Source organism: Oryctolagus cuniculus, chromosome 12 (genome assembly GCF_051225735.1).
Source record: "Oryctolagus cuniculus isolate XC-2025 breed Fujian yellow rabbit chromosome 12, ASM5122573v1, whole genome shotgun sequence".
Lineage (NCBI taxonomy): Eukaryota > Metazoa > Chordata > Mammalia > Lagomorpha > Leporidae > Oryctolagus > Oryctolagus cuniculus.
The window spans coordinates 40,938,138-40,952,487 of NC_142878.1; the positions used below are offsets into that span (position 1 = coordinate 40,938,138).

The following is a 14,350-nucleotide window of genomic DNA, read 5'->3' on the forward strand; positions in this document are numbered from 1 at the left end:
CCCGCGCGTACTTGGGCTACCTTCACCTCCCAGGGACACCGGTAGGATCGGAAGTGGAGCGGCTGGGACGCAAACCGGCCGCTCAGAGCCAACCACACCCTCCGTTCCGAACGCGGATGGACAATGAAGAGGTAGACGGAGGCCGGCCCGCGACCCCGGCGTCCCGGCGCGGTCCCGGCTCCCTGCTAACCGGCTGGGAGAAGCAGCGGAAGACGGCCCAGGCGCTCGGGCCCGGCCACCCACGCGGGACGGCCGGGTGGAGCTCCTGGCTTCGGCCTTGCCCCAGCCCTGGCCGCTGCGGCTGCCTGGGAAGGGAAGCAGTGGCTGGGGGACCTCTGCCCGTCCCCCCTCTCTCTCTGGAACTCCTGCGTTTCCGAGATGGCCGCGGGCCTCCCCGCAGCGGGGCCGGCCTGGGAAGCCCCGGGCGCCCACGCACGCCCCCCGGGTGCTGCAAACGCGCTGTTGGCCGCTCGTGGACACGCAGCCACCCGCGCGCGCTCACAGGAAACCAGGCCGTCCCTCTCCCGCCTCCCTGTCTTCCGGGTCGGAGTGCGGAGGAGGAGGGGGATTTTACCCCAGTTTACGGGTTGCTGGGCGTGGGCGCTGTGCTTGCTGAAACGACACGGGCGGCCTGGCGTGGAGGTGCCGGGCACCACCGACTTCCCAGTGAGCGGGACGGAGAAGGCGCCTCGGTTGACTGAGGGCCGGAGGCGAGCTCCTGTGCGAACGGCGCCCCGCGAGGACGAGTTCTGTCGGGCAGCTCACAACCACACGGGCTGTGGTGTTCCTTTGTTTTCCAGGAGAGGAGGGGTCAGAGCGAAGCCGCGTCGTGACCTGTCCGTGGGGAGGGAGGGCCCGCCCAACACTGGGCGGCGAGGACCTCGCGGAGGTCCCCTCCAGGCGCCCCCAGGCGCGGCTGCGCGCGGTCCCGGGCCAGCCCCGCGCGCGCCAGAGCCGCCAGTCCCGAGCTCGGCTCCAGAGGACGGGCGCGGGCCCAGGGCAGGGACGCGAGCGGTGGGGACGTCACCGCCCGGGGCGTGGCGCATGCAGATGAGCAGGGCGCGCAGAGGCTGCCGGGCGCGTGGGATTCGGGCCTCCGAGTCCCGCGTGGGCACCAGGCCGGGGCCGATCGCTGGGTTTCGGAGCGGCGAGATGCCGGGAAGGGCCCGGGAGAGCGTGGATTCCGCGTGCGTGAAGTGACCGTGCGCTGAGAGTGGGGCGGGTGGCAGGGTGTGGGCTGGGCCGGGCCGAGCAACTCATACTTACCTGGCAGGGGAGATACCATGATCACGAAGGTGGTTTTCCCAGGGCGAGGCTTATCCATTGCACTCCGGATGTGCTGACCTCTGCGATTTCCCCAAATGCGGGAAACTCGACTGCATAATTTGTGGTAGTGGGGGACTGCGTTCGCGCTCTCCCCTGATTTCTTCGGTTCCAAAGTCAGACTCTTATGCTCTCTTCTTACTGCGTTTGCGTTCTCTAGTTGTGGTTGCAGTAACATCGCATCTCAAGATAACTGAGGGCTGTTGGTTTTTTACTTCTCACGTTGTTCTGCGGGAGGAGTTTTTCCGATGTGGGTGCTGCGCTGGCTGCCTCTCGAGCCACGTGACTCTCGAGCAGAAAGCTGTATTGCCGTTCTTGTTAGCACGCGGAAGCGGGATTAGAGCTGCGTTCCGGGGTGATTCCTTGCCGCTGATCACTGATAGGTCGGCCTTCCAAATAGGGGCTACTTGAGCTCGGACCCTTGGGCCCCACCCTTGCGAGATTTCCTGGGACGGAGTGTCGACGGCCCCAGGGAGCGCCGTGACCCTTGAACCCACAGCGCCGGCCTCTCTACCTGTTTTCCAACGTCTCCCAGGGATTCTTGTTCGTTTCGTTGAGGGTCCCGCCCATAGTTATAACGTTGGCTAAAATGACACCTGGCTGTCCTAGGCGACCAAATGTGCATTACCGGACAAGGTTCCCAGCTGTGTAGCTCTGAGCCCACGCAAGAATCCCACTGTCTCACAGAGAAATTGCAGTTAGAAATACTCTTGTGAGGGCCTAGTAGGTTGGCGCCTCCGCCTGCCACACCGGCCTCCGGAGCATAGGGGCGTCGGGGAGGAGTCTCGGCTGCTAAACTTCAGTGCAGCTCCGCGCTGCAGTGGAAGTCATGGCCCGAGTGTCTGGGCCCCTGACCCGCGTGGGAGACCCAGAGGGAGCTCCTGGCTCCTGGCTTCGGGCCGGCCCAGCTCTGGCCATTTGGGGAGTGTGACCCAGGGGGATGGACGTCTTTCTCTCTGTGTCTCCCTCTCTCCATAGCTCTGCCGCTCAAATAAATAAAATAACCCTTGGAAAAGGGAGGGAGGGAGGAAACACACTGTCTGTGTGGGAGGGGACAGCAAGGACACCCCTGCGGCAGGGGGAGAGAGCTGCTGCAGTGACAGGCAGGGACCGAGCCTCCGACCCGTGGTCTGCTCGTCAGCGAGCCTGGAAGGCGATGGAGTTCCCCATGGCAGCCGCCGCGGCCTGGGAAGCACGGATGAGAAACTGAGGCAGACCTCTTCGCCGAGGTCGTCGGCCACCACTAGCAAGCAGATGCGTTTCCCGGGTCCCCTCAGCCAGCCGCCGCAGTGAGAACAAATGTTGCACCCGAAATGTCCGATTCCCACCAATTAACACCACCAGGAGCCGAGGCTGATGCAAGCTCAAGTTTTATTTCAAACTCGAGTTTGGTCCGATGTCCACACCAGGTGCAGCTGGGCTGGATCGGCAGCCCTACAGTAAGGTCGTTAGGGTTTTTATACAGTTGAACAAGCAAGTTTGGCTATACAGCACCTGGGTGGGGGCAAGAGGCGCGGAGGCACCACACAGACCCCAGGAGTTGGGTGAAAGCGGGCCAGAAGGGAGCAGCCGGCAGAGTCGCTTATTTCCCTTGGTACAGCAGCTTCAATAGCCAAGGCAGCCAATCCGGTCAAGGGGCGGTGTATGTCTAACCAATCACAGCCTGTTGCCGGGCAGGCTCCGTTGCCAGGTGGGTTTCGAAGCCATCCCCGAGTAACTGGCACTGGCTTGCCAGCGGCCATCTTGGCATGGCCTTCGCATTCCACCACATTTCCCCCTTTTCGTTTATTTTTGAGCAACGGGAGGCGTGATTCTTGGCCACACCATTGTTGACCCGTTTCCGTGTGGTCTCTGTACGCGGCTGTGCCTGTCTTAGGTTGTCCCCCAGGGGTCTTACCTGTCGTTGACTAACCAGTGCTCAAAACGGGAGACCACAGGAGTGCTTGCTCAGATAGGGGTAGGAATGAGGAACAATGGTAATCAGGAACGGCATGACCGCACACAGGCTGTGGGCCGTTTGAGTAGCTGACCAGAGCTGTTGGGGTATAAGACAGTAGCGGATGTGGCTATGGGCAGTTCCTCAGGGTAGGATGATAGGGCAGGTGCGTCCTCTAACAATGCGGACTCCCAGTCTTGTTCAGCTGGTTCTGGTTGGCTGTCAGTTGCAGGCTTGATGTTTCTGGCTGGTACCCAAATGGGCTGTCCCGCATTCTCTGGAAAGACACAAGCATATCCTCGACCCTTGGTTAGCAGAGGGTGTGGTCCCTTCCACTCTCCTGTCAGGGGGTCTTTCCACCTAACCATAGGGGCAGGGGTCTGGGATGGAAAGGATCCCCAGTGTTTATAAGCTGGGCTGATCCCTTGGGAATCAAAAGTAAGAAAATTGATAGTGAAAAGGACCTCAGTCAAAGCAAGCTGTGGGTCTGGGGGCATAAGATTGTTTTTCTGTCTTTGTAAGAGATCTTTAATTGTCCCATGAGTTCTTTCAATGATTGCCTGTCCCTGTGGGTTGTGTGGGATACCTGTGGGTGGCAGACTGTATGTTCCAGGATTTCAGGAAGGAATTCAATTCCTGTGACGTGTGTGCCGGCCCGTTATCCGTCTTTATGGTCCAGGGGACACCAAGGACCAGCATGGCTGATTTAACCGCCTTTATCGCATTACTAGCCTTTTCTGGTAATTGGATAGGGCTGCTGCAAATACAGCCTTTGAGTAGCGTCTACCACCACGTGGACAAACTTAAGTTTACCAAAGGAGTTCATGTGGGTGACGTCCACGTGCCAGAGCTTATTAGAAGCAAGGCCTCGTGGGTTCCCTCCTGCTTGTTGCAGTGGGCCCAACGGGGCGAGGGGTGCACAATTCTTGCAAGAGTGCACTAGGTGTTTGCATTGGCTCATTGTTAGCTCCGGGAAAAGCAATTTTATGTTGCTTGCTAACATATGAAATTGTTGGTGTAGAATACGGGCTTGTTCTAGGTGTCCGTTGGAAGCCGTATCGCAGGAGATAAGACGACCAACCTTTCTGTCGCCTTGGAAAATAAAGCCAGGTAACCCAGTAGGTGATCTTACGTGTGAGATATACCATGGGTGTTTTCTATTCTCAGTTATCTCTTTAAGTGTTGTGAACATCTGGTCAGCTGGCTTATTGGTCAGGTTAAAGACTGCAAAAGGGATCGTCTTTGCTACCTGTACTGAGCATTTGCTGTCCGAAAAAATATATTTACCGGCCCATCCTGGCGAAGTAGTAGAACCTTGACTATTGCCCTTATTTCTCCCAACTGTACTGATCCCCCCGTGGGGCTCTACATGGATCTTATTTTTTTTCTGTTGACAATTTGATCACTATTCCAAACAGTGACTTGTTGGCGTCCATAAATGCACAACGTGCCATGGGTACAGGTCGATTAGCAGGGAAAGCATGTTTTGGATAGTCTATGTCTAAGGTTTGTAACGTCTGGAGTAGCCTGTCCGCTGGCAGGTGATCGTCAACCTGTCCTGGGAAATTTATCATTAACGTTTGAAAGAGCGTGCTATTCTGCATCGATGTGTGGACAGTTCTAATTGTGATAGGGGTAGGGCCACTATGGCTCCGTGCTAAATTTCTTATTGGCATAATATCTTAATTTAAGTCCCATCATAAGGATGGCATCTACTTTGGTATCTATTTTACGACACTCGCTCCAGGCTATGCTCGCCCAAAAAAGTGGTCCGTGTTGTTGCCAAATAACTCCTAAGGGGGCCTTGAGGGTAGATATGGCTATGGCAAACAGAGGCACCTGAGAGTCACATCTAAAGGTTTTCAATGACACCTGGGTGTCGATCTTTTCTATAGTGAATTTGGCTGCTGGTGTCAATGTGATTTTTGAAGAAGGGCTGTTCCCCTTAGCCAGTAAATCGAACAGCAGTCTAAGCTCTGCAGGTGTTAAGGGAAGGAAGGGCTTCAGTCAATCGATTTGGCCGCACAGCTGCTGAAGTTGATTGAGTATTTATGCTTGACTTTTAGGTTCGGGCCCACTGGAGATATATGGGAGGAGATCTGATAACCCAAGAATTGAAAGGGAGGAAAATGTTGTACCTTTTCTGTGGCAATAGACAAATCCAGGAATTGTAAATTTCTTACTGTCTCACTTAGTAGCCTATATGTTCCCTGTTTCTTTGGTATCACAAGCAATGGGCGTGTTGTGAGGGCTAGTGGAGGGCTCTATGTGTCCCTTTTCCGATTGTTCCTGTACCAGTTCTCTAAGGACGCCAAGTTTGGGTTGTACTATTGGCCACTGCTCTACCCAGATGTGTCCTGTTTTTTCCCATTCGATGGGGATTGGCAAATTGGCTTTTGTATGAGGTGAGCAGTGGCCCCTAGAATCGGGGGTGAATCTTACTTGTAGGCACTCCATTAAAGCTGCTGGCTCGTGGAGACTTGTGATCCGTAGTAAGGACCGCTTGCATTTGTGAGAGCACGTCTCTCCCCCATAAGGCCATGGAAACCTCAGCAATCAGCGGAAAGATAGTTCCCATATCTCCACTGTCCTCTCGCCACGTTACAGGCGTGATGACCTGATCAGCCAATTTTAATCCTCCAACACCAATGTTGCATTTTTCTTGCGTCCCTAGCTTTCAAGACAGTGGCATCTGCCCCCGTATCAATTAAACCCACAAAGGCAATGTCATCTAAGTATAGGGTCAATTTTGGCCTCAGATTGAAGATAGGCATCGGCCAGTTAATGGTGGTGGGACTCCCTCTTACTTGCTGGGCTGAGGGCCGCCCCGCTGGGAGGTTAAAGGCTCGGTCTTGTAATCTTTGGCCCAATGAAAACCTTTTTTACATCTGGGACACAGCGTTTTGGGCTGGCCTCGTCTGTCAGCGTTTGGGCAGTTTCGCCGTAGGTGCCCTATTTCCTGACATCCCCAGCAAACTGGAGGGTCATTGGACTTCCTTGTGTTCAGTTTGTCAATGGCTGCAGTTAGGGCCTGTGTGGGTGTATCGGCAGGGTTTCCCTCCTGTGTGGCTACCACCTATTTAGAAATGTCTTCATTACGGACTGGGGCGATTGCAGCTTTTGCCTCTTTGGTAGCACCTTCCCAAGCTAATTGTTCGACCAGATTGTCTTGATCGGGGCCAAGCGGTCATCTTTTCTCTACTGCCTCCGAGACTCTGGCAAGGAGATCGGGGAACCATTCGCCTGGGCCTTGAACTAGGTTTCTACAGAGCTGGCTATAATTAGGAGGATTTATATTTTTTAAGGCTCTAAGTGCCTCTGACCTGATCAAAATAGACAGCTACCCCAATGCGGGCCTGTTCATGAGGATCTACGTAGGTGCCGCGGCCTGTAAGCATAGCAAAGGTGACTGCAATTCCATAGGCAGCATTAGTCCTTGCCACGGTTTCAGCCTCCTCCTCATCGGAGGCTCTCCACTGTAAACATTGCTTTGAGCAGTGTAACCCAGTCAAGATGAGTTTGAAGGTTCGCTGCCCGTTGTGTGAGCACCTGTTCAAAGTAGGGAGAGCCAGGGCCTGACTCTTGAGAAGCCTTTTTTAGCATAGCAGGGTCATTTACGGGCGTTGGAGTCCAGGGCCTGAATTCTGCCTCCGCTCCTACATTAACGGGAAACGTGCGGGTGGGACGGGGTCTAGCGGCTGCCCTGAGAGCCTGCGGTGCCCGGGGACTGCCACCAATGTGGGGATCCTCACTGGGTGTGGATGGGATGACCTCGCGTGGGTTACTGCCTCCAGGTCGGCTGACCAGGCATTGCTACATTGTTTGCTACATTGTCATTTTCACTGTGGGCGCTCTCTCTCCCTAAGTCATCAACTGTTGCCTGTGAAGCAGAGGCCTGGAGTGACAGGCTCTCATCACTCACAGGTTCACTATGTCTGGTAATCTGTGTGCGCTTCTGAGAGGGGGGTATGTTTCCCATGTTTGAGCGCTTAAGAGCGGCGCGCCACGCCAACTCTAGCCAAAGGAAAGACACGCACAGCACTGCTGCCCTAACAAAGCAAATTCCTAGCACCTCAGCGGCTGATGGCTTCCTGCAGGGGGTTCCCTACGTTAGACTGACAGCGGTGTATCAGATCGTACGTATGCCCTGTGCGTAGCGGGGGACTTCCTTGATTCGTTAGGCAAGGCCGTATGCCCACACGGTGTCTCCGGAGCGTCACCTCTCTCGAGTGAGGGAAGGTGACTTGGTTCCGAATTCTGGGATGATCAGTCCCTTATGTGAATTCGCCGGGCGAACCGAAAGTAAAAGGAGGAGCCGAGAAGCGAGAGAAGCGACAAACACCGAGGGGCCCACTTACCTCGCCGACTCGACTCTCTCTCTCAGTCACGTTGGGGCGCCAGATGTTGCTGGAGGAGAGGAGGAGTGTGGTGAGGGCAAGAGGCGCGGCGTCACCACACAGACCCCGGGACTCGGGTGACAGTGGGCCCGAGGGGAGCAGCCCACAGACTCCTTTCTTTCAGTTGGTACAGCGGCTTAAATAGCCAAGGCAGCCAGTCCGGTCAAGGGGTGGCCTATGCCCTAGCCAATCACAGCCTGTTGCCAGGGGGGTTTCGAAGCCATTCCTGAGTAACTGAGCTTGCTTGCCAGCGGCCATCTTGGCATGGCCTTCTCATTTCACCACAGCCGCAATGGCCAGAGCTGCGCTGATCCGAAGCCGGGAGCCAGGAGCTCTTTCTGGGTCTCCCACGCGGGTGCAGGGGCCCAAGGACCTGAGCCATCTTCTGCCGCTTTCCCAGGCCATAGCGGAGAGCTGGATCAGAAGAGGAGCAGCCGGGACTGGAACCGGCGCCCATATGGGATGCCGGCCCCTGATAGGCTTATGCTTTAAATTTATATTTGCCCTTCTATGATTGGTTAAAGTATAGGGTCCGAGCCGCTAGGGTGTAGGAGCCACACTGCAGGGTTTCAGGATGTTATCAGTCACCTTCACTGCCTGATAAGACACCTGGAACTAACTTTGGGTATTGCCCTACTACCTGCTCATTGGCCGTTGCTAGCGGACTTTATCGCAAGGGGAGCTTATTATGTTGTTGGGGTTTTTGTTTGTTTGTTTGTTTGAACAGGCAGAGTGGACAGTGAGAGAGAGAAACGTCTTCCTTTGCCGTTGGTTCACCCTCCAATGGCCGCCAGGTACTTCTCCTGGTCTCCCATGGGGTGCAGGGCCCAAGCACTTGGGCCATCCTCCACTGCACTTCCCCGGCCACAGCAGAGAGCTGGCCTGGAAGAGGGGCAACCGGGACAGAATCCGGCGCCCCGACCGGGACTAGAACCCGGTGTGCCGGCGCCGCAAGGTGGAGGATTAGCCTAGTGAGCCGCGGCGCCGGCAAGCTTATTGTTCTTTTAGGCGCTTTTGGCTTAGGGTTCCGGGCCCGGTCAGGCCCAAGTTACGAGATGGAGGCCTGGTCTAAAACAGCGGCGCCTTGATGCAGGCTCAGGTCTCTCACAGAGAGGCAGGAATCCCCGAGAAGCTCCTTGAGCGTCCTTGAGCCTGTCCGAGCCAGCGCGTGAGTTGTCGAGGCGCTGGCGGAGGAGAGCGTGTCCCACCCACCTCCCGCCCCGCGCGCCCACGCCGGGACGGCCGAGCTGGGCTCCTACACACCGCCGCGTCCGCGTCCGCGGCGATTACTCTGAACACCATGGGCCTGAAGCCCCGCGTGCGCGCTCCCGCCGCAGTCCCCCACCCTCCGCCCTGGCCTCCCGCCCGGCTCCTGCTCTCCCCGTAGAGGAACCCGACCGTTTACAGGCGCCAGGAGAAGGCGAGACGAGGCGAGGACCCTGCTTTTCTCAGCCCGGCTCCTCTGCCTATTTCCGTCCTCAGCCTAGCTTCAACCCGCATCATGCTGCCCGGAAGCTGCAAGCCCCCTGACTGGCCTCCCTGCTTTCACCCTTGCAGCCAGGTGATGACGGGGGTGGCGGTGCGTGCTGGCGTGCTGTCGTCAAAACCCGGCTGACTCGGGTTTAGGGCCGTGCGATGGTCTACAAGACCCTGGGGATCGTCCCCCAACCCCACCGCCTCGCGGACTTGAGTTTCGTGCACCTGTCCTGGATGTCGAGGCCGGGGCAGGGTGGGGCTGTCTCACCTGGGCCTCCGCTGCAGCAGGCTTTGCTCTGAGCCGGGGGCGGGATGCCCCACGCAGGACCAAGCCCCTGGCCGCTGCAGGTCTCTCCCCACACGATTTTCTCACGGCGGCCCCCCGATGTAGCACCTCGGCCGGCCTTTTCGGGGACTCCCCAGCCCCCTCTCCCGCGCCCCGCCCCACTAGGAAGTGACCCCAAGAGGCCTTTTCGCCCCCAGACGCCCCAGCGCTGGGCACGGGGGACGTCGGCGCCCCCGAGCTCGGAACCGGCCGAAAGGGCGCGGGGCTCACCCCGGCGCGGCGCGGGCTGCGGTGTCCGGGGCTCTCCCTCTCCCCTTTCCAACTCGGGGTCCGCGCGCCTTCGGGCGTTCGTAGCGGCCGAGGAGGCCCCCGGTCCTGCGCCGCGGTGTCCCCGTCCCCGGCTCTCGCGGACGCGGCCCGGCCTGAACGTCCCCCGGGACCAGGCTTTCTCGGAGGGTTCGGGTCCTGGGAGCCGAGCCGGCACCGGCGAGCACAGAGCGCGGGCGCAGGTTTCCTTTCTACCCCCTGCGTCCCCGTGCCCGCCCGGCGGCGGGGTCCCCGTCTTCGCGGGTCTGCGCTTCAGGCCCCAGATGCCGGGCCCAAGGGCTCCCCGCTAGCGCCTTAGCAGGTGGCCAGGCGGGTGGGCGGGGACGTCACCACACGGGGCGTGGCGCATGCAGATGAGAGGCGCGCGCAGAGGCTGCCGGTCGTGCGGGGTCCGGGCCTCCGAGCCCCGCGTGGGCAGCACGGCGGGGGCGTTCGTGGGGTTCCCGAGGGGCAGGGGGGCGGGCGGGGCCGGGAGGGGCCGAGGGCCGCGTGCGGAAAGTGACCGTGCGCTGAGAGTGGGGCGGGCGCGAGGGTGTGTGGCGGGTGGGGGGGCGGCAACTCATACTTACCTGGCAGGGGAGATACCATGATCACGAAGGTGGTTTTCCCAGGGCGAGGCTTATCCATTGCACTCCGGATGTGCTGACCCCTGCGATTTCCCCAAATGTGGGAAACTCGACTGCATAATTTGTGGTAGTGGGGGACTGCGTTCGCGCTCTCCCCTGGCAATTGTTGTTCCAGAAACAGGTTCTTTTCTTGGTTTCGCCGGGGTGTTTCAGCACCTCTGTGGACCTGGGCTGTGCGTGTACTGTTCGGCGGCCGTGTCTGCGTTCAACGTGTCGCGGCGTGGGGTGGGTGTGGCGCGTGGAATTCCGCGTTCAGGGACATCTGCTTTGCAAAAACAGCGGTTCCGGAGAAGCCTCACTCACGTCGCAGGCGCGGTAGCACGGAACCTGCACAGGCGCTTTACCCGGCTGTCTCCGCGTTTGAAAGGCCACGCCTCCCGCGCTGTGTGAACTGTCCAGTGCACTGGACGCGCACAGTGGGACTGCTACACGGAGTCACCCGCGTAACAAGGTAGAGGGCAGGACAGCTCTGGATCGCTCTAAGGGGCGCCGGGGGTGTGCTGGTGTGGCACAGCGGGTTACACCTGTTGCCTGGGCTTCTGTCAGCTGAACTGCGCCCTGAGACGGCACAAGTGGTCATAGGACACGCGGGAGGCCTGGATGGAGTCCCTGGATCCTGGCTCTGGCCTGGCACAACCCTGGCAGTTGCAGGTGTCTGGTCTAACGGGCCTCTCCCTCTCAGCCCACAGACCCCCCCCCCCCCACACACACACTGGTTTCACATGAGAGGCATAAATCCAACTTTTTTTTTTCTTTCTTCCCCTTTCCTTTTTGTTGCCGTGATAACAAAATAAATCGGGGGAGAAGTTTAAGCCTTTGAAGGACCCAGGTACTTGTCGGGGCCCACGGCACCCATAACTGAGAAATATGCTATTTGGTCTGCAGCCTAATAGCAATTTTATCTATTTTAGTGACGGAGAGAGGTCTTCTATCCACTGGTTCGCTGCACATGTCCACAATGGCGGTGGGCCAAGCCAGGCCGAAGCCAGGAGCTTCTTCCCGGTCTCCCACGTGGGCTGCAGGAGCCCAAGTACTTGGGTCATCCTCCACTGCCTTTCCCAGGTGCGCCGGCAGGGGGCCGCATGGGAAGGGGAGCTGCCGGGACTTGAACTGTCGCCCATATGGGACGCAGGCTCTCCCCTCAACGCCACAACACCGGGCCCCTGATCGCAGCTTTCGAGGTAGACTTCCACTAGTGGCTCATTTAATTTTTATGATACTGATACAACAAGCAGAAAGATTTTTCCAATTTTGGAATCCCCACGGTGGAGGAAATGACGATAGCTGAGTGACTTGAAAAACTTACTCTTTAAGAGCTGGGGACCCAACCAGAGGATCTGCCCAGCCATCACCGTGCAGACTGTCTCCTCTCTGCAAAAGCTGGATCCCACTATCCAACACTACCCTCCCCCAAACCGTCGACCCTGATTTTGGATTTCCTCATTTCGGTTTTCTCGTTCTGTGCGGTAGGTAGACAAGTTCATCTGCAAAATCAAGGTGATGCCCACACTGTGCGCTTTGTAACACTTTTCCTGCAGCTGACACAGCAAGCCCTCCCTCAGCAGTTCACTCCAGTTTGGCAGTATTGCAGTTATGTCCCGGGAAGCCTTGAATCCCTGTGAAACCAGGCGGCGGCACATCGTGCTCTGGAGTTCAGAGGCTAGCAACTAATCCTCTGTGTTTTGCATGATGATGGGCCCCTCTGGTTGGACTGAGTTCTCTTAACTTTTCCGGTACACGATAAGAAAACAGGAGAGTTCCCACACCCTTGGCCCCAAGTATGGAATTTTGCCACAAACGCTGGACATGAAGTGGAAACAAGAAGGAATTTGGATGCAGCCGCTAGAGGGACAGAAGAGCAAGCAGAACCGGAGAGCAGAGCTTTGCGAATTCAGTCGGGAACGTTTATGTACTTCCCTGTCATCCTCGTTATAAGTCTGTTTAGTGGTCAACTGTGTCTCGGATTCACATGGCTCCCAGAATGAGTACCCTTCTGAAAAACCACCTCCCGGGGTCGGCACTATGGTGTAGTGGGTTTAAGCTCTGCCTGCAGCGCCGGCATCCCATATGGGCGCCAGCTCGAGTCCCGGCTGCTCCACTTCCGAGCCTGGGAAAGTAGTAGAAGATGGCCCAAGTCCTCGGGCCCCCGCAGCGCACGGTGGGAGACCCGGAAGAAGCTCCTGGCTCCGGATCAGCCTAGCTCCGGCCCTGCGGCCATTTGGGGAGTGGACCGGTGGATGGAAGACCTCTAGCCCCCCTCGCCCCTCCTCGCTTCACTCTGCACTTAAAATAAGAAATTTAAAATACACACATCCTCCCTTATATTTATTTCAAAAAATTAGTAGCGGAAAATTTTCCTCGCTTCTGTAAGCATTTTTCCCGGGGGTGGTGAGCTCCGGGGAAGCAGGCCTGCGCACAAAAAAGATTTTAGTTAAGCATCGCTGGAGGGAAGCTGTGTCGTGAGATCGACCTCACACAATCCGTAGGCTGCGCCTCTTTCCTAGGAACACCATAAAAACTGCAGTCATGAACGACGTTGTTCCCACGAGAGTGCTGGTGCCACAACTCAGTTAATACCTACAACCGCAGCACTCGTCTTGACCCTCCGCGCATCCTGTAGAAGCAGGATGCTTTGGCGTCAACCCAATCATTTCCCAGCGCAGCACTATTTTTAGCAACCGCAGAAAACCAGGGGAGAGCGCGAACGCAGTCCCCCACTACCACAAATTATGCAGTCGAGTTTCCCACATTTGGGGAAATCGCAGGGGTCAGCACATCCGGAGTGCAATGGATAAGCCTCGCCCTGGGAAAACCACCTTCGTGATCATGGTATCTCCCCTGCCAGGTAAGTATGAGTTGCTCGGCCCGGCCCAGCCCACACCCTCGCGCCCGCCCCACTCTCAGCGCACGGTCACTTCACGCACGCGGCCCTCGGCCCCTCCCGGCCCCGCCCGCCCCCCTGCCCCTCGGGAACCCCACGAACGCCCCCGCCGTGCTGCCCACGCGGGGCTCGGAGGCCCGGACCCCGCACGACCGGCAGCCTCTGCGCGCGCCTCTCATCTGCATACGCCCCGCCTTCTCTCCGCGGCCCCGCCCCGCTCTCCCCAGCCGGAGGGGCGCGGGGCGGGCTGGAGCCCGCCGAGCGCGTCCCCTCTCGTCCCTCTCGTCCCTCTCGTCCCTCTCGTCCCTCTCGTCCCCCTCCTCCCCTCTCCTCCCCTCTCGGAGCCCGAGGCTCGAAAGTAGAAGCGGCTGGATTTCCTCGCCGGCTCCGTCCGACTTCGCCCCCGGGGAAGGAGCCGCAGCCCCGCGCGGCGGCCCTCCCGACGCTGCCCCGGGTGGCCTCTCCCTCGGCTGCCCTCTGGCCGGCGGAGCGCGGTCTGTCCGCGGAAACGAGGGTCGGACCGAGAGACCCGCGAGGCCGGGCGGGAGCAGGGTGCCGCGCCAGTGCCGGGCACCCACGGCTTCTCTGAGAAGCCGTGGGAGAAAGCAGATCCCAGCTAGCAGCGCTCGGTGTGTGCTCCTGTGTCTCTCTTGTCTGGTCTGCGTATGTTTTGGAGAGGCGGGGTGAAGGTGTCTTGTCTCCCTTAGGACAAGGCCCTTGCCTTCCATAATTCAGCCAAAAGTTTGCCATGTTCTGTACTTGCTGTTCCGAATATAACACCATGTGCCCTAGCAGCAAGCTGCATGGTAAGCATTGCAGCAGGGACTCGAACTGGCATCCGGATTTGGGATGCTGCGGTAACCCACTGCACCACAGGGGCCACCCACCTGCCAAACCCCTCCCCCCACTTCACAGTCTGGGCTCACCCTTTTGTTTTTAAATTTTTCATTTATTTGAAAGGCAGAGCATCAGAGTGACACACACACACAGATCTGCCATCTGCTGTTCACTGCCCAGTGGCTACCAACGGTAGGATGTGCCATGTCGAAGCCAGGCTCCTGAAACTCCATCTGGATCTCCTTTGTGGGAGCAGGAGCC

At 58.2% G+C, this 14,350-nt stretch overlaps 3 non-coding genes across 3 annotated transcripts; 2 read left to right on the top strand and 1 right to left on the bottom strand.

The window, feature by feature from the left end:
- Window positions 1-1,258: 1,258 nt before the first annotated feature.
- On the top strand, window positions 1,259-1,422 carry LOC127483980 (U1 spliceosomal RNA). The gene has a single exon (XR_007910769.1). It is a non-coding gene; the product is annotated as a U1 spliceosomal RNA (small nuclear RNA).
- Window positions 1,423-10,306: 8,884 nt separating this feature from the next.
- On the top strand, window positions 10,307-10,470 carry LOC127483936 (U1 spliceosomal RNA). The gene has a single exon (XR_007910727.1). It is a non-coding gene; the product is annotated as a U1 spliceosomal RNA (small nuclear RNA).
- A 2,590-nt stretch (window positions 10,471-13,060) lies between these two features.
- Window positions 13,061-13,224, bottom strand: LOC127483947 (U1 spliceosomal RNA). Its single transcript, XR_007910738.1, has one exon. It is a non-coding gene; the product is annotated as a U1 spliceosomal RNA (small nuclear RNA).
- Between the last annotated feature and the right edge of the window lie 1,126 nt (window positions 13,225-14,350).